Source organism: Nyctereutes procyonoides, unplaced genomic scaffold (assembly GCF_905146905.1).
Source record: "Nyctereutes procyonoides isolate TBG_1078 unplaced genomic scaffold, NYPRO_anot_genome, whole genome shotgun sequence".
NCBI classification, from domain to species: Eukaryota; Metazoa; Chordata; class Mammalia; order Carnivora; family Canidae; genus Nyctereutes; species Nyctereutes procyonoides.
This window is the reverse complement of record NW_026575145.1, coordinates 11,305,633-11,322,814: the sequence shown is the minus strand read 5'-3', so window position 1 is coordinate 11,322,814 and position 17,182 is coordinate 11,305,633. Positions and strand designations below refer to the sequence as shown.

Below are 17,182 nucleotides of genomic sequence, written 5' to 3'. Positions count from 1 at the left end.
GAATAAGCCTTGTTCTCCACCTTCCACTGCTATAATTCAGTCCACAGTCTCCTAGGCTAAAGCCCCACGCCGAGTTCCTAGTATAAAGGACCATATTTCCCAGCATTCCCAGAGTGGCCCTATGTACCACCAGCAGCTCTCCCCACCTGCAGTTTCTCATTGCCCTGGATAGGGATTCTCGCTCTTTCTTATGGCAGCTTTGGGTCTCTGAGTTGTAAGATAGAAAATTTGAATGCCTTGCTTTTCCCACTCTCTGCAGCTACCTTATATTTCTTTTCAAATAGATGTGAACAGAGGCACCTGAGTAGCTCTGTCAGTTAAGTGTCTGCCTTCAGCTCAGGTCATGATCCTGCAGTCCTGGAATGGAGCCCCATGTCGGGCTCCCTGCTCAGTGAGTCTACTTCTCCCTCTCCCTAGGCCCCTCTCCCTCTGCTTTTGCTCTCTCTCAAATAAATAATAAATAAAATCTTAAAAAAAATAGATCTAAACTAACCTGGTGATACGTGTCAAAAGCCTTAAAAAAATCCATGTGTATTTGACCTAGCATTTCTACTTCTAAGTCTCTACTTTAGGAAATATTCAGAGATTTGGAAAAAGATTAATTTACAAGGATGTTGATTATAGTATTGTTTATAATAATATAACAATATTATTAATATAACAGTAATATAATAAGAACATAAGGAATATGAAAAGCAATCTAAACTATAGGAGATTTATTAAAGTGTTATATATTCATGTCATGGAATATTATGAAGATATTTAAGAAATCAAATTATAGGACTTGTAAAAATGCTCATGACATAGTTAAGTGAAAAATAAAGGCTATGAGATTATATAGGAACACTGTACTTTCCACTTATTTTCCTATTAACCTAAAGCTGCTTTAAAAAATAAATATTTTTTAAAAACTGTATGAATTATAAATAAACATTAGAAAGCAGTATGTTTTTTATAATCCTTATTTATAAAACCAAAAGACTATATACTAAAATATTAGTAGTAGTTTTCTCTCTCAGTATTGTGACTGATGCTAATTTTCTTCTTTATACATTTCTGTTTTCCAAGTTTCCAAATGACAAATATTTACTGATTTTTAAATCAAAAGAAGAAAATTAAACAAGCAATATTGTTTAAAAAATAATTAGAGTGGGGTTAGGTTTGGAGAAATAAGCCCTGAGTAGCTCAAAATAGTCCAGGATACAGGAATCAGAGAGAGAAAATGCAAGGCTAAAAAAAAAAAAAGAAAGAAAGAAAAGAAAATGCAAGGCTGTATGAGTCCAGCCCCTGACCTTAGTGACATTTTTCGAGGAGAAAAAGACTTTCAGAAGAACAGGTTATCATTGCCAGAGGAAATCCTCAGAATATCACCGCTTTAAAGACCTGGACTCCCCTTTTGCCTTTTGTGGCACCTTGACCTATATGATCCTCTGCTGTAGAGACCTTTCAAAAGGTCCTGTGATCTCTTAAAAGAGAGAAGGCAGATGTAGAGTTAGGGGCCTAGAAACAGGAGAGGGCTTCTCAAAGGCTTAGGAATGGGCTTAAGCGCTTGCACTGGGCTTAAGGGGGAGATTCTAGTTTCCCTTTACTATGCTCTATGCAGTTCCCTGAAAAAGGTAGGCCAGGATTCCTGAAAGAAGCCCTATTGAAGAATAAAGATTTTATCTTTGATGCAGAAGTCTCTGTATTGATTTGGAAATATCTCCAGTGTATGTTGTTAAGGAAGGAAAGCAACAGTCAGAACAACATACAGTATGCTACATTTTGGTTAAAGGGAGGAAAAAATAAAAATAGAAAAAAAAATGTGCCTGCATTTCCCTGAAGTAACATTGGAAGGATATACATGAAACTAATAAAAGAATTTACTGAAAGGGAGATGGGAAACAGGGTGGACGAAGATGGAGCTATGAGCAGGTCTTCTCAGAGAATGTATTTTTATACCATGTTGATTTCTGAACTATATTGTCTGTTCAAAATAGGTAAAAATCCAGCCAGAGGTTAAGGGGAAAAATAAGAAGCTCATCTCTTTGGGGGAATGGGGGACAGGAGTCAGGAGGATTTGCAGGTAACTTAGTGTCAGTCATTTTCATCACAAGGTAGAGGAATTATCAGACAACTCTTGATGATGGGATGTGGCCATGTAGGGTCTGGAGGTCAACCTCAAAGTTTGATGAGAACCTCTCTCTAGTATCTTACCAGGTTCTCACCTTCTATCTTAGTCAGGTATTTGGGCCCAGAGCTACTCCCTCACTAGCGGGACACAAGAAGGCATTTAGTACCTGGGATACAGGCTATTGACCTGCAACTCTGGGATGCTTAGAACCTGGGGTCTGTCTAAAGCGGAGCACCTGCAGCTGAGCCCAGGATACAGGAAACAGGCCAATTCTAGAGTAAGTGGCCCTGACCTGTATCTTGCCCTGCTAATTCAACAACCCACGGAGGAACTACTACTGCTCGTGTGCTTTATGTGGTAATGTGTTTATAGGACTGGAAAATGTGACTTACGTATCTGCCAATATATGTGTTATGTTAATATGGATACGCTCGATTCTTGGTTTTCCACAAATAGAATTGTCCAGCTGGCAAGGACAGGGTCAGTCAAAGAGGGTTGGGGCTGGGTACAGAAAATTTGAATACATGCATGGAGAGAATTCAAAAAGTGAGTGTTTAGAGGAAGATGGAGACAGGGAGAGGGATTAACTCCATGCCAAAAACCAGAGAAAGGGTTCTTCCTCTTTCACTAACCTGAATAGGGAGAGGTCAGATCAGAGGCTATGAAATTTTAGGGATCAGAAGGGCATTAGAAATAAACCAGTGGAACTGCTTCAATTTATAAACAAGGAAACAATATAAAACATACTGTGTGGTAGGTGGAGGAAGGTGCATATATGCACAAGGATATAACTCGTACCTGTTATCTACTCACACAAGGATACACCTTGGAATGTCTCCCCCTCCTCAGGCAACTTAATTTACATTCGGTTTCCTTTAAAATATCATTACTAGCTCATTCTCATTGCTAAAATGAGTCATGAACATCAGGCTTCTCTGTCCATTTATTATTTTGAAGCAACCGCCAAATGCTGTGGAAATGGTTTCATTTACCTCCAAAATTTGCCAAAAAAAATCCAATGGTGACTGAAACCAGTAATGACTATTTTCTATTTTCTTTTCCCTGAGTAATTGACCATTAATTATAATATCAATAGGCAGTGGGTAAGGAAAGCAGACCCATGTTAGGGCTACATTTCATTTGTAACTGTTTTGTATATATCATAAATCTCCAATATTGGGCTATTGTCACCCATGATGAATTATTGTAAGCATGTCAGCACATGGTGGAAGTCAAGTACATTCAAATACTACTCAGTCAGAATTGAATTTGGCATGATAGTCTCATAAAAGGGGGCTCAATTGAGAGTTTCCACTTGCCTGCTCTAAACTTGTCACTTGTAGGTGCTAAAGAGCTTGTTGTGTTGGTTTAATTAGTCAACAAATCGGTCCTTACTTGATTGCGTGGTCGTATCACATATGTTAACACTTCAGTGTTTGATGGAGATATTAACAAGTGACAAGAGTCTCTTGGTCTGTGGACTTTAAAGAAGAGAAGCTCTTCTATATTATTTCATTTGGCCCTGCCAATATTTATTAGATCATGCAGCCCGCAGGCTGCCAGTTAAAGAAAGACAACACAAACATTTTTCAGGGTTATGCTCATCTGTATCCCAAAGAAGGGTCACTGAACAATCGATGGGAGAAGAGCATAAGTAAGATAAGTGTTTTCTTCTACTGCTTACAAATTCATTATTTGATACAGTTTGCTGCAGACCTCCTTTGAGCTTTTTTCACTTAAAGATAATTTATGACAAGAACAGAGAGGTTCTTGAAAATGCTATAGCAACTGAAGCTGAATGATACCACACTGGTGTGAGACGCGGAGTCACCAGAGGCTGGTAAAGAGGAAGTTTGCATTTGTATGAAGAATTGTATTAGTTAACATTCATCCACAGTGGATAAAATTCTCATATTAATAGCCAATATGAGATTCAAGGAAAAAAATTCAATCACCAAAATAATTATTCCCTGGACCAGGGATAGGCAATAAAAAGTTGGTACCCTGAAGTTTGCAAAAGACCCGTCTATTCATTTTTTCTATAGCAGAACAAACAAAAGGGCTGTGCTTACTTTGAAGGACTAGCTTCATTTGTTCTGGCTCCATTTCGTTATGGCTTTTATCTGTGCATTAGCAAGAATCAGGTCTCCATGCCACGTGCAGAAATGATGCAAAGTGTCTGAACCAGAACCATCAGATAGTTCATTTTGGTTGGGCATTGCTTTGCAAAACAAACAAACAAACAAAAAACCTTTGCATAACTACTAACAATTCAAAAATTGCCAGCAGTAATTTAACCAGTGAATATGGCAGGATAAAACTATGAGTAAAGGGTTTTCTGTCAAGATTCTCTAGTGGGAAAAAATTTTTAAATCCAATTTATTTTTATTTTCCTTAGGAAACTGCCTGAAAACTCAAAAGTTCCTTGTCTCTTTGCCTAACAGATTTGCCATTCCTCTCCTTAGAAGTGCTTACATTGATTTATTCAGTATTTAATTATGCTGTGGTCACCATGTTGTTGAACCACACCCGCCAGGGCTGGCCTAAGTGTTCACCTACTTGTTGGTTGATAGTTGTCTTGGAGCTATGGGAAAGCACCAGGAGGGGGTGTACATGAACAGTGGAGACAGTGATGTCTTGACTTTCTCTGCACACAATTTTGGAGAGCATAAATATCCATGGGTTAAGGAGGTTTTATCTAAATAATAATAAATAGTCTTCAAGAACTTATAGCATCTTCCTTCCCAAGGCCACTCCATTTTACCCAAGCTGTGGGCCTGAAGCAGCTCCAGTGCCCATGGTAAAGCCTTTCTACTCTCAGATCAGTGTGTAGAGAGTTGAAAGGAGGACCACACTCTCTCTTGCCTACTTTCACCTCAGCTTTTGCTTAGTCTAAGCACCAAACTGAGTCACCTTTAGGAAGTGATTAAACTTCTTAGCTTCCTCATCCTACCCGCCACTGCCACCGTCACACGTGCTTTTCATTGGAGTTTCCACCCGATTCCCAGATACACCCAGTCAGGTTTTGCTGGGAAGCAGGCCTTCAGTGAATGCTCCTTGAGTGATTGGTTGATTGACTCTGGTAAATTATGGGCGTTAGTCTAACCAATAGAAGAAAAATATAATTTGAGTGAGTTACTAGCAAAAGGTTAAAGAAAGATGGGGTGTTCTATGGAGTAGCGCAGGTTGATGTTAAGAATGTGAGAGCTTAAAAAAAAAAAAAAAGAATGTGAGAGCTTTGGCAGAGTAATTTTCTTTGGAGGAAAAGGAGATGGGAAATGGGTTGGTTGGCCTGCAAAAGATACCAGTATCCTCAGTGCAAGAATTTTCTTGCACTGAGCCCTAAAGAAAAAAAAAGAAAGGCAAAGGATGCAGAGAATGAAAAGCCATTTGATGTGAGGTGAAGAGGGAGGATTAGGGGGAGGGGAGAGGGAGTAAAAGCTGTTAAAAGGGAAGCAAAGGAAGGAAGAAGGGAAGCAGGAACATGTGTGACTTAATTTAAGGCTCAATCTCCCAGAGCTTCCAATTTTTTGCTATTACCACAATCCTGTTAAAGAACATCCTTATGCACATAGCTTTGTGTCCTTTTGAAAATTACTGGGAGAAAGGGAAATATGAGGGCCTTCGCTGCTACTTTTTGTAATTCTTTAATGTTGAAATTTCATATAATTAAAATGGATTGATTTTATAGTCAGAAAAAAAAATTAAGCCACATTAAACTAAGAGACAACTTTTGAAGATGTTACTATTTACGAATAGAAACAATAGAAGTTTCAGCCTCTGAGGCTTAGCGATTTAATAATTAGTTGTGACTGTTAAAATGTTTTCAACTCATTTAGGAATATTTACCTCAGCTTCCAGAAAGGGTTTGATTTCGTTAAACATATCTACTTTCAAAAAAGTTTGTAATCTTCTCCTCAGTTCTAAGAGATTGTTGCTTGCCACTTCAAACAAGGACAAAAGCATTTTCCCCCGAACCAGCTAAAAAAACCTTATTTCACTAGTTTTTCCAGTCCCTTCACAGGATGGGAAACTGTTCTTTAAAAAGAGAAATGGGTTGACAGCAGATCTGTGTTGCCTGGGGCCATGGGTGGCAGAGGGGACCAATCGGAAAGGGGTACATGGGAACTTGTTGGGGATGATAGAAACGGATCTTGACTGAGGTGGAGGTTACATGACTATATACGTTTGTCCAAATCCACCAATGTACACTTAAAATGGGTGAATTTTATTGTATGTAAATCATACCTCAGTAAAGCTATTTTTTCAATAGCTTTAAACTTAAAGTAAACTAGTACTTTTTGGGTGATCATGTACATGAATATTCTAAATTTTGTAACAATCAGGAGGATTCTCTTTTCAAAAGTCCTTAAACTAGTTATCAAGCGATGTGTTAGATTGAAAAGCTAAAAGGACTTTATGTACTTAAATGCCATTTTAATCTATTGGAAGCTAGCATAAAAAGAAAACAAATACATTTTTTTAATTGCAGATTTTTATTCTCTAATTCTTGTAGTTCTTTTTTTTAATTTCCCTTAGAAGGGTGACATCTTCATTCCAGTATCGATATTTTGATTAAGACAAATATCCACATATTCATTAAAAGTTTCTCTCCTATAGAGGAATTCAAAATTTTTTTTTGATTGGTGCTAGACTCACAGACAGACAGAAATAAGCTGCCATTCTTCTATTTGATAGCCAGACGCTGCCAGTTGTAGCCAGGGCAGTCCTGCTGTTAAATTAGGTCTAATGAAGGAGTAATTGCTTTAGATATAGTGAACCATTTCAAAGAAAACAAGGATTCTAATTGATTTGCAATTTGTTTGGCACGTTGCATTGTCCACAGCTATTGATTAGTCTTCTGGATTTCACACTGCATGTGTTTCCCTTTATTAAGGGAATAACAGGTTACTGATTACTTTCTTTCTGGGTTTAATGTAGCGGTTAATGTCTACTTTGTTCTTGTGTCATGTCACAGGCGAGGAAGGAATAATAGGCAAGTGGGTGGCCCTTTGCTAAGCAACTTCCCTGCTGTTCAGAGCTGTGTGCTCTGAGACAGGCTGAAAAGCAGATCAAGAGAAAGGGTTAGAATAGCAGGACTCACAAGTTAGGGCCTGAGTCAGGCTAGACCTGGCTCGAAACTTGGCTTTCCCCTCCCAGTCAAAGCATAGCATGGGACTAAGCAGCTGGTGGTAGATTTGTTCTTGTATCATTCGATTATTTGTAGACAGGATATGAATCTGTGCCCATTGTTTTGTTTAATAGGTATGCATACTAAATGGGTGCAGAAAAAGAATATTTGAGGTTGAGGCCTTTTGGTTCATTTAACCCTTTGGAAAGTGACATTTTGTTGGCACCTGGGAAGCACTTGTTGCTGAGGTGTCGATATGATCATCAAAATGGCTCTTATGTTTATACCAACTGCAGGGGAGGGAGAAAAAGTTCTCAGGGTTGCAGTCATTTCATTGCCCTCAAAGCACAGCAGGAATTATTAGCTTACCCTGGTGTGCCCCTTTGTTTTCCTAGGGCTTTGCTCCTCCAGCAGATACTCATTTAAGGCGAATCCACTGCTTTCTGAAATGTGTTTTGCAATGGTGCACAGAACAGGCACTCACTTAGCGGATCTAATCCTTTCACCGCTCAGCTTGTTAATGTAGCCAACTGCTGAAAATGGGAAATGGATTCTTTAATGAGACAGGTCCCTTCGTGGCTTTATTCTCCTAGTCCAACCCCCAGGCATTCATTCAAGTCGCCCCTTCCCTCCAAGCCAGGATCAGGCACCTCCACTTCCCACCCAGCAAGCAACCCATTTTCCAGCACAGAGTCCCCCACCTCTAGGCCCCTTGCCTCCCCACCACCTCCCAAGAGCCCTTGGAGACTCACAAATAACAAAGGGGTGTGGGCGGTGAAAGGTTCTCCTTTCTCTGCATCAGTCACCTCCTTCCTAAGCCACAGCCCATCCTTTCCTGAACTCCTAACATCATCAACAAGGTTAGAGAGAGGAGTTACATTCAGAGTAGCAAATGCACAGGGATAGCCTCTAAACTTTTCAAATAAACACAATTTTTATATACTACCCAAGACATTTAAAGATTTAATATTTTTAATGAATTCAGTTTTTGTGCATAATGGATTTTATAGTGATCCCGATTACAAGCGTTTAGAATGCAGCCAAGCAGGTAAACCTGGGCTCTGGTCTTAAAATTCTTTTTCTCTTACCATTTTTGAGTCTTGTGAGTCTTCCTGAAGCCTGTGTATTTCTCCTCCAGAAGTTTCACTGCCCACCCCCCAAATTTTTTAAGCAGGTAAAATTCAGGTTAAAAGAAATGTTAAAGACAATTTGGAAGTCATGACAGGATAGTCTGCAGTTTGAAGTATGCATTTCGAAGAGAAAATATGGATAGTTCCACCTGTTTTGCTTTGAAGACAGTTGACTTGGGGAAGTGAATTATATATACATGAGTTCAGATCTTCCTTTAGTCTGAGTTCTTAACCTTTTCTCATGTGTGCCATGGAATCCTTTGGTAATCAGATGAAACTTGTGGATTTCTTCTCAGAATTATTCTTTAGGGCCACCTTGGTGGCTCAGACGGTAAACTGTCTGACTCTTGATTTCAACTCAGGTCATGATCTCAGGGTGGTGAGATCCACACCTACATGGGGCTCCACATTGGGCATGGAGCCTGCTTGGGATTTTTTTTCTCTCTCTCTCTCCTTCTGCCCCTCCCTACCCTCACTTGTGCTCTCTCTCCCTCAAAAAAAAGAAAAGTTTCTTTAAATTTATAAAATAAAAAACCCAGGATTACAAAGAAAGCCAATTATACTGAAATAAAGTTATTAAATATTTAGAGAAACCAAATTTACATATAGCAGCTCCTTTATTATTTTTTGTTAAATAATTAATTGCTTTAATATTAAGATCTATGGGTATATCTAGCCACTCCTGCAATTTTGAAGTAATAGGGAGAATTAAGTTCTGATTATTACCTATAATAACTTTAATATATCATCTTTAAAAATCTATGATTTCTCTTGATGACACCATCACAGGTACAATAGTTATTGTTTTTTGTTGCCTGAACCAATAATTGAAAGGGGTTATAAAAATAAAGATATATATAAGGTGACTGGGTTGCTCAGTAGGCTAAATATCTGCCTTTGACTCAGATCATGATCTCGGAGTCCTAGGATCAAGCCCTGAGTCGGGCTTCCTGCTCACTGGGGTGTCTGCTTCTCCCTCTGCCTCTCCTCCTGCTTGTGCTCTCTCTCTCTCTCTCTTACAAATAAATAAATAAATAAATAAATAAATAAATAAATAATTAATTAATTAAATAAATTATTTTTTAAAAAGGTGTATATGGGGCACCTGGGTGGCTCAGTCACCTAAGCGTCAGGTCATGATCCAGGAGTCCCAGGATCCAGCCTGCATTGGGCTCCCCACTCAGCAGGGAGTCTGCTTCTCCTTCTCCCTCTACCCCTCCCCCTGCTTGTGTGTACACACACGCACTGTCTCGCTCTTTCTCTCTTGCTCTCACTCTCTCTTGGTCACTCTGTCTCTCAAATAAACAAATCTTTCTTAAAAAGGTATATATATTTTTCCATACAAATTCATGGACTTCCTAAATTCTACCCACAGACCCACAAGACCTCCTGTTGTCTATAGTAATGGCCTCTTCCAATGTTCAATCAGGTGCCCAGCAGCCTGTCATTATAGTTCTAGTAAGAGGAAAGAGAGAAGAAATGAGCACTGGAGATGCCCAGCTGATAATGCCCCAAATCTGAGCCCTCCATCATGAGTATATAAAATTTCATGGAGCATAAATGTCTTCCATGCCTTCCTAGACTATTGCTTCTCCCAGTGTTCCCCATCTATAAAACTCAGGGCTATTGAAGCCAAGGCCATACCCAATGGATACATGATGAGAGGAGAAGCTGGCAAGAGTACAATAGAACAAGCACATGAATCGTGCATCTTTTCATTATATGAGTCTAATTATAAGACACACACTTAAAAAATAAAATCTTCCTGGGTATAGGTAAGATGTGAAAGTAACAAAATAAAAATATTATCAAGGAGAACTCAGTTCACATTTAGTTAATGAAGGTTGGCAGATTTAGCAAATAAAAATACACATATTTCATGGAACAGACTTATACTAAAAATGATTTCTTGTTTATCTGGAATTCAGATTTAACTGGTTGTTCTGTATTTTATCTGAAAATCCTAAATTAACACATTGTATAAAGCAAGTAAATCTAAGTGCAGATTATAATTAAGTGATGTGGGAGGACTTTTGTTTTACTGGCCAAATACTTTGAACTAAATTTAGAAGTGGCAAGTGTTTGGTGATTTGTTTTAAAATCAAAAAGGATTTTCAGGATCAAAAGGGAAGTGAGATGAGAAGCTAAGAGGTGAGGAGGAATGAGGTGAGTCAAAAAGCAGGAGGGATGATAGCTAAAGACAAGCACAGAGAGTCATCCTTGTTGAGAATCCTGGGCAAGTCAGCTTCTGGTGGTACCTACTATGTGACTTCGTCCTCTCCCTGGACAAGCACTCTGCTGTGAATCTTTTGACATGGAGAAACCCAATGTTGCTCAGGCTTCTGCTTCATCCTCACAGGACTTAAAGGAACCAAGGTCCAGAGAAGTTAAGCAACTTACCATCAGCACCAAAGACTTCATGCTTGCCACCATAGCTCACTACCTCTCCAGAAGTCAATACCCAGAATTTTATCCTCCCTACACTGTACATTGCCATATCTCCTGTTTACTGAAGAGGATCGCAACTGTCAGCGCTGGTAGGTTTGTGTCGTATGTCAAAAACTATGAAAGCTCCACTCTCCACAGGCCTTGCCATTGTCCAAGGGAGAGCAATTAAATTAATCAGCTGGAAAGCTCACTTCCTGAGCAGGAAAGAGCAAGCTCAGTCTAGCTCCTTATTAACAACAGCAATGACAATGGAGCAAAGTCCTAACATGATAGCATATCTAAGTCTTTCCTTTATTCCCAGGTCCTGGAAATTTAGATTTGGAGTTTTAAAATTGAGGAGGGCAGCTTCAGATCTTAATAGCTGCCTGTGGACCTGTGTGCTCTGAAATTGCTCATCTCTCCCCATGACGATGCTACATCCCAGAAATATCCGGGGAACCATGTTCTCGAGGTCTCAAGATGAAGACCCCTCACGGCAAGGCAGTGTTAGTCTAATTCTCCTTATGCCTCAGGGCACAAGGGTGAAGGCAACCCCACACAAACTTCAGACTCTCTTTTTGGAAGTCCAGACTTGCTATAAATCACCTAAGATGGTCATGCTCATGTCAGCTCAACCAGGGCCCTGCCTTCCTCTCCAGGAATCACGCCTGTGTTTAAAGCTGCTCCAAGGGAAATCCTCCCTGAATGAAGTCTTCACCATCAGATCTCCTCTTAACTGAGGATCCCATCATCTCATGTTGATATTCAGATATTTCCCCCCTTCGTAGAGGCATTTTCTCTTGCTTTATCACAAGTGGTATCAATAGGTTATTTATATTTTGAACTCTATTGAAAAGAGGATTATACCGGGACATTTAATTTTAGTTAAGAAAATATAGAAATTACTCCCATGTAAGAAAAGCAGTGCTTTAAAATGAAAGAAAATAGTTCACTCCTCGCTGTCACAGCAGTAGCACTGCTAAGTACTTCTAAATTACTCCACTTTGCTATTGTCTGAGGCCCTTGATAAGCATTCTGCATTTTAAGCTTTATCTATTTCTCATCATTAAAAAGCTCATTAGTTAGCGTACTGGTACTTTCTTTACGGTTCACAAATTCAGATTATAACCTTGTGTCCTATAAATGGTGCCACTCATTATATCATCCAAAACACTAGTGTGGAGACATTTAATGGCAAGATTTAAAATTAGATTTCTACATTTAGAAGTGTCATTAAAATACCCTGACGACCCAAAGTTTTTAAAGGGAGACATGAAATCAGTAGAAATGTGACAGGACTGTGCTTCTTACCAAGCTACTACAGCACCTATGATATGTAGCCTGGGATCAACGCTGCCTATATAGTAGCTGAATGAGGATGTATGTATGGAGTTAGTGCATCCAAGCTTAAATTCTTGATGCCAACTTCTTCTTTTCCTGATCTAATAGAAGTAGTATATCCTCTTCCCACAGTAGTCGAATTTTGTAGTGATCTTCCTTCTAATATGATTTGATTGTGAAGCTAACATATCTTAATTTGAACCCAGGGTTTTTGAACATTATTTGGACAATTGATGTACTAGAAAAAGTCCGTCAGTCACAGACTGACAAGCCATGGGCCAGATAGGAAACCAATTACCTTAAGGGCCTTGATTCCACACTCAAGTAACCTTAAGATGCAGAAAATATCCTAAGAACATGGCTGGCCCAGTGCCGAATATCTTGTTCTGACAGTAGGAATTGGGAGGAAAAGAAGAAGGTGGCAAAGAACACATTAGAAAAGTGGAATGCATAGAAAAGACATTGTTCTGTCCTCCTGGCTTAAACCAAGGAGCAGATACAACTTTACCAATCTAAGTTCTAAATGAAAGCAGAAGAAACTAAGCTTCATAAAAACTAGGATTGACACCAAATGAAAAAGAATCAAGAGAACAAACATTACTGAGGGTCCCCAGAACACACACAAAAACATTTTCTCCTCCATGTTCTTGTTTTTTCTATTTGATATTTTGCCCTGGACTGGACATCGTTGATCTCAATGGATCCATAATACATTTATACTGCTGTCTTTCCCTAACGTGACCTACTCAACTTCCAACATCTTCTAATAGTGAACTATCTTATGGTATAGAGGAGTGAGATATTGAGGCTAAAGGATGACAACAGAGCATCTTGGAGAGGGCCAGGGGGTTGGGCAAAAGTAGGAATGGTTCTAGTTGCATACATGTGAGGCATGGCATTCCCCAACAGAAGGCTCTAGGCTGGGTATAAAATTTCTTATGCTGGAGAACTTTAGGAATATGCTTTCTGTCCTGTGCTATACTTGACAAGTAGGCAGATTAGGTGATTTTAACAGGACTAAACTTGACTATCACTCCACTTGTAAAAATTAGAGTGAGGAGAGACCTCCTTTCCCTGGCTGCTTAGCTCCCTGTCCTCCCATTTCCTTTAGAGTGACATTTGACAGTTTCCCTTCCATTAGCCACCTCTGACCACAAGGTAGCATTTGGTTCAATAATTTTTATTCATTCAAGCCTGTCTTTGAGAATCATCCAAGGCCTAGATGGCACCATCCCTTACCCTGTAAGGAGCACATATGATTTACCTTTTCCTAACAGATGCCTCTTTCTTTTCCCTGTCACTCCCCCACTGCCCACTACACCACCTTTCATGTCCACAACCCCCTCTAACTTCCTCATTTAACTTCTATGCCATATTGTGAACACACAGCCCACAGAGACCAATATCAGAATACAGTTGGGAATTCTAGGCTCTATTCTCAACTCCATCAGGCCTGCCTCTGAGAAACCAAACTATTTTCTAACACACTGTGTCTTGGCATCTGTAAATAAAAAAACATAATGGCCTGAATGCTGAATGCTAGTGAGACGTCAGCAGTGAAGAAAGAGTGCCAGGTCATGGATAATGAAGCCTATATGCATGCTCTAAGCCATATAGTTCCTCTATGTAAGCCATAGTTGTTCTTATGGGAACTAAGGGAAGTCCTCTGGTGTGATGTCTCTCTATTAAAACTCATTTTTCCTTAAATGTATTGTTCAACTTTATTGCCTTCATTCTAATGACCTTGCCTTACCACTGGACAGGTTTAGTCTTTCCCAGACTTCATCCTCACATCTTGGCCAGCCTCTTGAGTTGAGGCCAACACCTTGAGATTTTAGCAAAGCATTTTTTAAAAAAAGATTCTAATTTATTTATTCATGAGAGACAGAGAGGCAGAGACATAGGCAGAGGGAGAAGCAGGCTCCCCACAAGAAGCCCGATGTGGGAATCGATCCCGGACCCCAGCATCATACCCTGAGCCGAAGGCAGACACTCAACCACTAAGCCACCCAAGCGTCCCTTAGCAAAGCATTTTTAAGTTGTGGCTCCATGTTTCTCAAAAGTTTTCTTGGTCCACTGTTTTTCAAGAGCCTTAGCTTGAGTGGATGGCTTGCTCTATACCACAGATATGCTGTTGGGGGAGTACAGTACAGTTTTTTGCGGATGGAATTCTGTTTTAAACACAGAAGAGAAGCTCACTATAGCAACAACCTATTTGATAAATTATTTTGTGAGGCAAAAAACCCAACATTTCTATTTAGAAGAGTAGGTTTTCTTAAGACAAGTCATACCTCAATAACCCATCTCTTCTTGCTGCTTGGCAAGGGGCCTCTGAGACTCTGTTAAACTCAGTGGGGATTTGTCCTCTGGATGTTTGACTCCTGCCTGCCTAACTATTCTTGATAGACTCTGTTCATCCAGTCTCCTCTCACTTAAACAAACACAATATGTTGTTGTATGTACTGCCACAAGCTGGGGCCCAACCTCTGACATAGCTTGCTTCCCTGACCTCTTCCTCTAAGTAAGCCAGGCCCTCCTCAGCCTCTGCAGCCTGCAGCCAGTCGGTCCTCTGGCCCAGCTCCCAGCAGATCATCATGTCAGCTGAAGCCCTTCTGAGCCCTGATGTTCAGCTCATGCTGATGTGCAGATAAGGTCTCAGTCCTGCTTAGGAATCCAGCATTTTGCCTCTCCATCACTGCATTTTAGAAGTCAGGGCTGCAGTGGGTGGTGATTCTTTGTGTAGTTCAGAGTTTCTTTGGCCTGCAGGCCACGTCACTTGTTCACACAGTCAGGAGCATTCTGCAGGCCGGCACCACAGAAAAGCACAGTATACATGGTGATGGCTGTTAGCTGGGCTAAGCCTGCATGCTAGAAGGCAGTGTTCTCATCAAGAGGGTGGAAAGGCCCTCCAAACTTTGAAGTCCGAGAGTGACAGGACAAAGCCCAGCCTACACAGACTCTGTGGGTGAGTTAAGAAACCTGACAGGGGAGGATCATAAGCAGTTCTTGTCTGTGGAAGCCACGAAAGTCCATTGACCCATCCTGGCCATCCACTCCTAACTAATCTAATTCCCTGACATCTAATTCCCTGCAGTTGTGAGTGACTCCCTCACAACTGCAGAAAAGCCCACATTTACTGTATGTGTATTTTTCATTGGTTTGTCTGATCGGCAGAATAACAGTCTTCCAAAGATGTCCACACCCTAATCCCTAGAATCTGAGAATACTGTTTCTGTACATGTCAAAAGAGATGTTGGAGATGTGATTAAATCAAGGACCTTGAGATAGAGAGATTATTCTGGATTATTCCTGGTGGGCCAATGTATCACATAGGTCCTTACAAATAGAGAATCTTTCCCAGCCATGTTCAGAAGGAGACATGAACTACAGAAGGATGACAGAGATGCAGTGTTGCTGGTTTTGAAGGGGCCACCAGCCAAGGAGTATGGGCAGCCTCTAGAAGCTGGAAAAGACAAGGACATAGAGCCTTCAGAAAGGACCGCAGCTCTGGAGACTCCTGGATTCTAGCCCAATGAGACCCATTTTGGATTTCTCACCTCCAGAACTATAAGATAATAAATGTGTATTGTTTACGCCAGTATTTTGCAGTAGCTTGTTGGCCACCATAGGAAACTGATACAGTTTGGAAGAGCAGTGTGTTAAAATTGTTGCTGCAATTTCTCTTACTTGAATGCCTTAAGAGCTTTCATCACATCTCCCTCTCCAGGGTTTCTGGAAACAAACGACTCCTCTGCCTTTTAATTTTTTTTTCTTTCACATGTAGGCTAAGGTTTATTCAGGCTTATATTACTGAAAGTCTCAAGCAATATTCTCTCAGCATATAGCCCCTGACAAGAACACTCCTCACAGGATGCTCCATTTTCTGCCGCAGGAAGGCGGGCAGGGTGGAGGGCACTGTGCGGGGGCGGTGACTGCATTAACTGAAGATATGTTCTGGGGAAGAAGAGTGAAAAGAAGATGTTTTGACCAGCTTGACTGTGGCACTTCATCCCTGGAGTTGTTCCCTTGAATCGAAATTGCCGCTGACTGGGCAGTTTTCCTTCTAAAAGCTTCAGGATGACCCAGTGTGCTGCCCTGGGAAAGAAGACAACAGCTCTGAAAGACTCCAAGATTTCACCCCCACTGCTGCGCTCCCCAACGAAGAAAAGTTAAGAAAACAGCCAAATGTGTGCCTCAGAAAAATGCCTAGTCAGGCAGTTGTTTCACCCCTGCCTGTTGAACATTTGGGTCGCCCAATGCAAGTGTTAAAGCTGTGTTCAAACCAGAAAAAATAAAAATAATAAGCTGTCAGAATAATTACTAAGAACATGCAAGGATTATACAAAGTAAACTGCAGCCTGCAAAAAAGAGAATTGCATGTTAGCTAATTGTTAATTTTAGCAATCGCAGTGGCTAATTACCACGGCACACATTGACTATTAGCTTGATGCCCCGGCACCTGCTTTCTCCAATGAACAGATTTCTTCATCGCTAGCACAGGAGCAAAATGTGTAATTATTGGCCATCATTGGGGCGATTTTTCAGTGATTCTTTTGTGCGATGTGAATAAAGCATAATGACATATTTTATTAGAGGGCAAATAGCTGTTTGTTAATGGAAATGATTTGAAATCCAAAAAACTAGAAGCTAGGAGCATGTTTTCGGTATCAGCATGAATTCAAATGTATTTTCTTTTAACTCTTTATAAAAGGAGCATAGAAATCAAATCTAAACTGAGTATAATATATTTAATGATATGTACAAACACAGCATTGATTAATTACCTCAAATGCTTTCAGTGGTACACCATTTATTTTGTTTCAGTCATGTATTAAATTTTAGTATTTCATATTTAAATTCTTATTTCTTGGTCCGAGAGTCTTGGTGAAGCTGGCCTGCGTCACACCTCATTTCCTGAAGAACTCTTTTTTTATTGGTATACGTGGCACTTGCAAAGAGTGCTCTAAAAATCTAGGCTTCGTTGCTTTGATGCTGGGCACACCAGTGTCTCCCTGATGAGCATGAATTAGGTTATCAACA

The 17,182-nt window shown here is 40.2% G+C and overlaps 1 long non-coding RNA gene across 5 annotated transcripts in view; it reads left to right on the top strand.

Annotated features, from left to right (window-relative positions):
• Positions 1-17,182, top strand: part of LOC129499341 (uncharacterized) — a 154,319-nt gene that overhangs the window by 100,993 nt on the left and 36,144 nt on the right. For 2 of the 5 annotated variants that reach the window (XR_008662377.1, XR_008662373.1), the window contains 2 exons: positions 10,734-10,911; positions 11,124-11,763. The exons of 2 other annotated variants lie outside the window; for them this stretch is intronic. This is a non-coding gene — a long non-coding RNA (uncharacterized LOC129499341). Of the gene's footprint in view, positions 1-10,733; positions 10,912-11,123; positions 11,764-17,182 lie in introns of those variants that run through there. One more of the 5 variants, XR_008662375.1, reaches the window with a different exon arrangement.